General features: G+C 46.1%; 1 pseudogene; it reads right to left on the bottom strand.

Moving 5' to 3' along the window:
* Positions 1-933: 933 nt before the first annotated feature.
* Positions 934-3061, bottom strand: LOC100147502 (kinesin-like protein KIF15 pseudogene; annotated as a pseudogene).
* Positions 3062-6600: the final 3539 nt, after the last annotated feature.

Below are 6600 nucleotides of genomic sequence, written 5' to 3'. Positions count from 1 at the left end.
GTTTCTGTGTTCTCACTTTCTGCATCTGGCTCCAGGAGGTCAGCTCCAGCCAGCATCTCAAGACTTCTCCAGAGGACTGGTGGCTTCTTCAATAACAAAGTGCTCTCTTGTAATGTCTGCTACTCACACTTGGCCATTTCTCCTTTTCTCTTGCTGTACAGCCTCAAGAACTTGTAAGATTCTTTCGAATGGTTTCTTTTTTCTTCTTCATGCAATAAATTTGTTATTGCATTGTTTTTCTGCCTCAAAAAGCTCCATCAAATTATTCAGAGTGGATTTCAGAGTTTCATTCTCCTCTGCAGTTGTGTCAATTTTTGAATAGTTGGTCTGTTTCACGCTTCATTTCTTACAAGTTGTCGCAGGAATCTTGTAGGGGACTTTACCTTCAAGTGGCTTTTATTTTCTAATCTGACATTATCTAATTGGAGCCGTGCATGCAAGTGTCTTTCAGAAAGTGGGTTGAGTTCTTTCTCCTGACTCTCTTTGGATGAGTCAGACTACACTCTGGTTTCAGCAAAGATAGCTTCATGTTTGCAGAGCAAACAGCCATGTGCAGGTCATGTCCCTCGCTTTGCACAAAGCATTACGAGTCTGTGAATTCTCGACTCAGAGCTGCATTGCAGGGGCGCTGAACCATGAGTGACGCTCCTGCTGTGGTTCGGTCCGTCAGTTCTCCCTGACGAGGAAAACGCCTGCACCTGTGGGGAACCACGCCCATGGTCAGTCTGCCCTGACCTTGCTGCTCAGGCTCCTCTTCATCCCTCTTTACCTGAAAAGCACACAGGTGTTGCTGCACCATTTTGAGCCCCTCAACGTCCCGTTTACTCAGCCCAAGAGGACCTGACCCACTTAAGGCACATGACCCGATGCACTGGAGTTCTGAGTGCGCTGAGAGCCATCCCATCTCAGGGCTGGGTCATGGTCAGGACAAAGTTAATGAGCCTCTACTCGTGACTCTGCATGAATTTTATTCAGCTAAGAAACTGCTTGCCACTTGCAGGTTTTGGTTGCATCCAAAGGTTTTCAAGAGTAAGGTTTGCTTTTTGCAAAGCCTTCAACTCTCACTCCAGTTCTAGCTGTTTTTTCCTAGTTTGTCCTTTGAAATTTTCAAATGCTTGCTTTGAATCATTCAGCTCAGTCTGAATTTGCAGGATTTGTGCTTTCCACTTCTCAGTGTTTGCCAGTGAACCCAGCTCTTTTGTAACTTTAGGGCGAATACTGGCTGACATTTGGGGGTTTTCTCTGTACTAGATATTTCAGGAAAAGCACTTTCTAGTTTTTCAGGGATCTAGGCACCTGTTTCTTGGGCTCTCTACTCAGACTCCAAGGATCTGAGACTTCTATTCTCCTCCCTGAGAAAATGACTTCCTATAGCATACTTTGCAACTCTGGCACGCTCATCTTTTGTTCTTGCAGAGTTTAATCGCACCCCTTAATTCTGAGAGCACCCCACCCCACCCCTCAGGCAGACTTCCTGGGGATTCCTCCTGTAGCTTCTCCAAGTGCATTACTTGCTCCTCTTGAAATTTAACAATCATTGCATTGGATGGATTACATTTTCCTTTTTGAGGATAAGGTCTTCTGCCTGGGTAATTTTTTCTACCAGAGACTTCTTTTCCTGTTCAGATTTCTGAGAAAATAGCACTGCCTCTCGAGAAGAGTTCCCCAGCCTCATCTCCCTGTCCCCTCAGCAGGCTTGCTGGGCATCCTGCCCTGGTCTGGCCTCGTGCTCTTTGAGCCTCTTCACACAGGCTTGCAGCTGGCTCCTGTGTCCTTGGGTGTCTTCATTCACCACCACCGTGTTTTTAATCAGCTTGGAGCAAAGTTAAGCATGGAGAGAGTTCCCCCACTACACCTGATTCAGGATGGCATTTGCGACTAAGGAAGTTTGGGCATTTCCTCCAAGAGAGTCTGGAAAAAAGAGGTAAGTTGGAAAAAGGAGTCCCTGAAGCACATGTCTTTGTTTTCTGTTACCCGCATGGATAAGGGCGACGATCACTTGGCCTCGGCAGCTCAATGACTGGTTTCTGTTACCTTCTTCCTTTGCCTTCATCCCTGCCACATGGGTATCTTTGTTTTCAGATCCTGCTAACTCCATCAGGTTGAGTACGGAGATCTGTACCATCAGACCGTCATTACTGTTCACCATTGACTCTAGGGTAACTGTAAAGACAGCATGAGACTTAGAGGACTCTCTCTCATCAATGTCCCTGCACATGGCCATTCCTCCACCCTCCAGGTGGGTTTCTGCACCGAGATGAGCACCTGCCCCTCTGCACTCCCCATACAGATTTCCTTCTTAGAAGCTCCCTGAATACAGACCAAAGAAGGCAGAATCCCACAGGTAGGTTTCAGTAAAGGAGCCCTGGCAAAGGAAACTGTATACAATATATATGGAGCTTCAGCCTCCTCTTTTTCACAATCAACTAAGAAAAATACACATTCAGAACCTTTTGGGATTACTCTTCTCAAGCTGTAAGAAATGATCAGATCCATCATCATAATGTTTCCCCTGCACCAGTCTATCCAGAGGCAGAGGTGGTGCTGTTGTAACTGATCCTGCACCCACAAGATGCCACAGGGCTTGTGGGTGCAGGTGAGCACAGCCAGCCTCCTGGGTGTTGTCCATGCCACAGGAGCACCGGAAGAGCTTTGAAGAGAGCACAGGTGAGCCTACGTTGGCTGTAGGTTTTTGTAGCTCTTCCTTACAGGGTGGAGAAAGTTCTGCTCTGTTCCTAGTGTAGTGAGAAATTTTGTGATGAATGGGCATTGAATTTTGTCAAATGTTCTTCCTGTGTCAATTGATATGATCATTTTTCTTCTTTAGCCTTTTGATGTGGTGGAGTACGTCAACTGATTTTCAATCAAATATTGGGACAACCTTATATAACTGACATAAGTCCCACTTGCTCAAGGTTTATTATTCTTTTTATACATTTTTGGGTTGGATTTGCTAATGTTTTATTGAACGTTTTTACATCTAAGTTCATTAGAGATATTAGTTTGGGATTTTCTTTCTTTTCCCTTTTTTTTTTTAAAGATTTTATTTTTTTCCTTTTTCTCCCCAAAGCCCCCTGGTACATAGTTGTATGTTCTTCGTTGTGAGTCCTTCTAGTTGTGGTATGTGGGACGCTGCCTGAGCATGGTTTGACGAGCAGTGCCATGTCCGTGCCCAGGATTCGAACCAACGAAACACCGGGCCGCCTGCAGCAGAGCACACGAACTTAACCACTCAGCCACGGGGCCAGCCCCTCTTTTCCCCTTTTTTTTCCTCTCTGTCTGTCTGGTTTTGGTCTCCAGGTAATCCTGCCTCCTAAAATAAGTTGGAAGGTATTCCGTCCACTTGTACTTTCTGGAAGAAATATGTACAATTGGTGTTACTTTGACTTTGAATGTTTGGTAAAGTTCTCCAGTGAAACTATTCCAGGCCTGGAGTTTTCTTTTTGGGGAGCTTTTTAATTATGAATTCAACTCTTTATAATAGTTATAGCGTATGTTGTATTTGGACCACTTTTACGCCTGAGGATCTTTCCTTTCAGACCATTATTTTTTGATTTATTACCTTCCCTGGTGTATTCTGTTGTAATTAGCATAGCAATGAAAAAAATTATAAGCCATCTCAAATCTTCTTTGAAATAAAGTGGGAGGTACAAAAAACAAATATTATAAAGTGGCCGCACCTTGTCCAAATTCAACAATGTGCAGGCACCTGAGAGAGCGACAATGACCGCGTCGAAGCTGGCCGTGACTCGAGGTGGTTGGCTCACTGCCTCTTTCCTATGTTGTGAATTATCACAAGGCCCTGAAAGAGGCTGTTCTGGAGAATTCCAAAGAACAGCCCCCAAAAAGACTCCAATCTGAAGGACCTCAAAGAGATGTAGCAAAAACAGTCAAAGATATTTCTAAGGAAAGTTCCAGGTCCCACATATTGGCTCTTCAGGCTGGGGACGGACGAGGTAGCTGCACACCTGGGAGTCGTGTGGCTGAGCCACCAGGGACACCTAGGGAAGCTGCTTGGGGACAGGTCCTTTGGGTCTCAGAGAAGGAGGCTCAAAGGTAAGGAGGTACGGGAAGTCTGGAGAGGGGCAGCAGGGCCAGTCCCGGGCCACACAGTGTGCTGGACGTTGACCCATGGTCCTGTCATTGTTATGGATCCATTCCTCGGAGTCTCGACAAGTACTGCCTGGAGGGCAGAGGTTCTCGAGGGTGTCCCTGGGGCCCGAGGTTTCCGCACAGGCGCCGGCACCTGGGTGCTGCTGCAGAATCCCCTCTCAGTCATCGGGGTCCTTCTACCTCATCTGCTTTGTCAGGACTCCAAATAAGGAGCTTGCTCGGAAAATCGGAGTTGCGCCATTTGGAAAATAAATCCTCTGTCCTGCTTGAGTAATCTGTTCTGCTCACCCCACGAAGCTGAGAGAAGCCCTAGCTAAGGCCAACGCTCCCAAAGGCAGCGGGGACTAGAGCCCGTGGGCCCCTGGTGATTGAACTCGACACCTTGCTCTGAACTTCCACATGAGCTTTCAAAAGAAAAGTGAGCATGTGGGCTAGGGAAAGGTGGGGGTCGGGGGTAGGTGTCTTATCTTTTTTCTCTGTTGCCTTCTCCAGCTCTCATTTCCTCTAAGCACTGACACAGTCCCCTCTCCATCATTCCTTATACCTAACGAGGGGCTTTGTGTAGAGCGTAGGAATGAGGAGGACTACAGGTAAAAATGGAGAGAGCGTAAACCCGTTCAGACACCATTGGTTCCCGGGGCCCTGGTCACCCCTCCCATAGTCCTGGAGGAGTCCTAGGTCCCACCCCTTGTCCAAGTCCATCTCACCCAGGGTCTACCTTGCCTCTCCTTCCTTCCCCTGTGCCAACTTACCAGAAACTTGAATCTGGGCTTCCTGTGACAAGAAGAAACTGTCTCAATTTCTTAGGCTGACAGCAGCTCTCCTCTGTCCTCCTGCAGAGCCTGGGGGCCTCCTTTGCAAACCAAAGACCCACTTGCCAAATTAAAGAGCAGTTCTCACCCTGGGAAGAAATCTGCTGTTGGAGCAGAGGTCTTTACTCTGGGGTCTCTGGATAGATTCAGGACAGGACTCTGGGTGGGAAGAAATTACATCTTTATTTTCATGACCCTGTAACTGAAATTTGGCAATTCTAAATGAGAGGCACCACAATAAAGTTGTCTGCCTACAGGAATGTAAAGTTCTACCCCCTCACTTAGCTTGTGGGAAAACATGGGGCTGCTTTTCTCATGACCAAAGCTGTATAAAGAACCGAGGCTCACCAGGAAACCACATTCTGCCCCAAGGCACTGGCCCCTGGACCTGGGAGGAAGCACTCACACTCGGCTGGCTGTCCCTGTCTAGGAATGACCCAGAGCACAAATAGCTCACCCTTAGCCTTCAGGACAGTGTATTCCAGGCACTTTTAATACCCTGTGTCATGATTACCACTATTTTCTTACCCAGCTCCTTTTCAGGCTCCAGTGGATCCTCCAGTCATGTTTTATGGCTTGCCCCCACTGACTTTTTAAATTGCAGAATTAAGAAATATAACACAAAAAACAGAGAAAGAGTTGGGTTACAAAACTTTGCACGTTGCTTCAAGAACTCAAAACGCATTTCTCCTAGAAACCAAGGAGATAAGGCATAAAGGCAGGAGGGCTCCCTCACCTTCCATCTAGCAAAAGAGGGGTTAGCCTATGATGTTTTGAAAGCATATTATTTCACTGGTAAATCATTCTTGAAATAATGCATTTTGAGTTGAAATTCAGATGCCTAATACCATCCTAGGAAGGTATGGTGGTTTTAACATATGGCCCCAAAATTCTTTGCACTCTTTCCACTGAGAGGTGAATCTATGTTCCCAACCCTGGAATCTGGGCTCTTGACCAAAAGAATGTGGCAGAAAGGATGCTGTGCCACTTTCACTTTATAGAGATAGTATTGCTCTTGCCAAAACCAGGCAAAGATAGTACAAAAAAAGAAAACCAAAGACCAGTATCCTTCATAAATGTAGATACACTGATCCTTAACAAATGTTAGCAAATAGAATTCAGCAATATATAAAAATAATTATACACCATGACCAAGTGGGTGCTTCTCCAGGAATTCAAGGCTGGTTCAATGTTTGATAGTGAATCAATGTAATCTACCATATTAACATGCTAAAGAAGAAAAATCACGTGATTATGTCAATCAACGAGGGCGAAAAAACATTTGACAAAATTCAACACTGATTCATGACCAAAGCCCTCAGGAAAATAGGAATAGAGGAGAACTTCCCCAATTTGATGAAGAACAGCCACAAAAAAGTCTTGTTTCCCTACATGGTCTCTCTTGACGGTGTGGGAGTGGGGACATTTTACTAACTGGCAAGGATGAAAGTCTTGGTGATGTGGGGTCGGTGAGCCGAGGAGTCGAAAGAAAGATTTCTTGGACTCTTAAGATCAAGCAGTAGTGCTCTTTTATTTAGAGAATAGTATGGAATAGCATGGGGACAGGACCCATGGGCAGTCAGAGCTGCTGCTGGCATGGGGACAGGACACATGGGCAGGCAGAGCTGGTGCCAGCATGTTGCTGCTGCTGCTGCTGCAAAGTTGGGTGGAGAGT

Source organism: Equus caballus, chromosome 22, assembly GCF_041296265.1.
Source record: "Equus caballus isolate H_3958 breed thoroughbred chromosome 22, TB-T2T, whole genome shotgun sequence".
Classification (NCBI taxonomy): domain Eukaryota; kingdom Metazoa; phylum Chordata; class Mammalia; order Perissodactyla; family Equidae; genus Equus; species Equus caballus.
The sequence above is the reverse complement of the archived record's forward strand: the minus strand, read 5'-3'. Positions and strand labels throughout refer to the sequence as shown.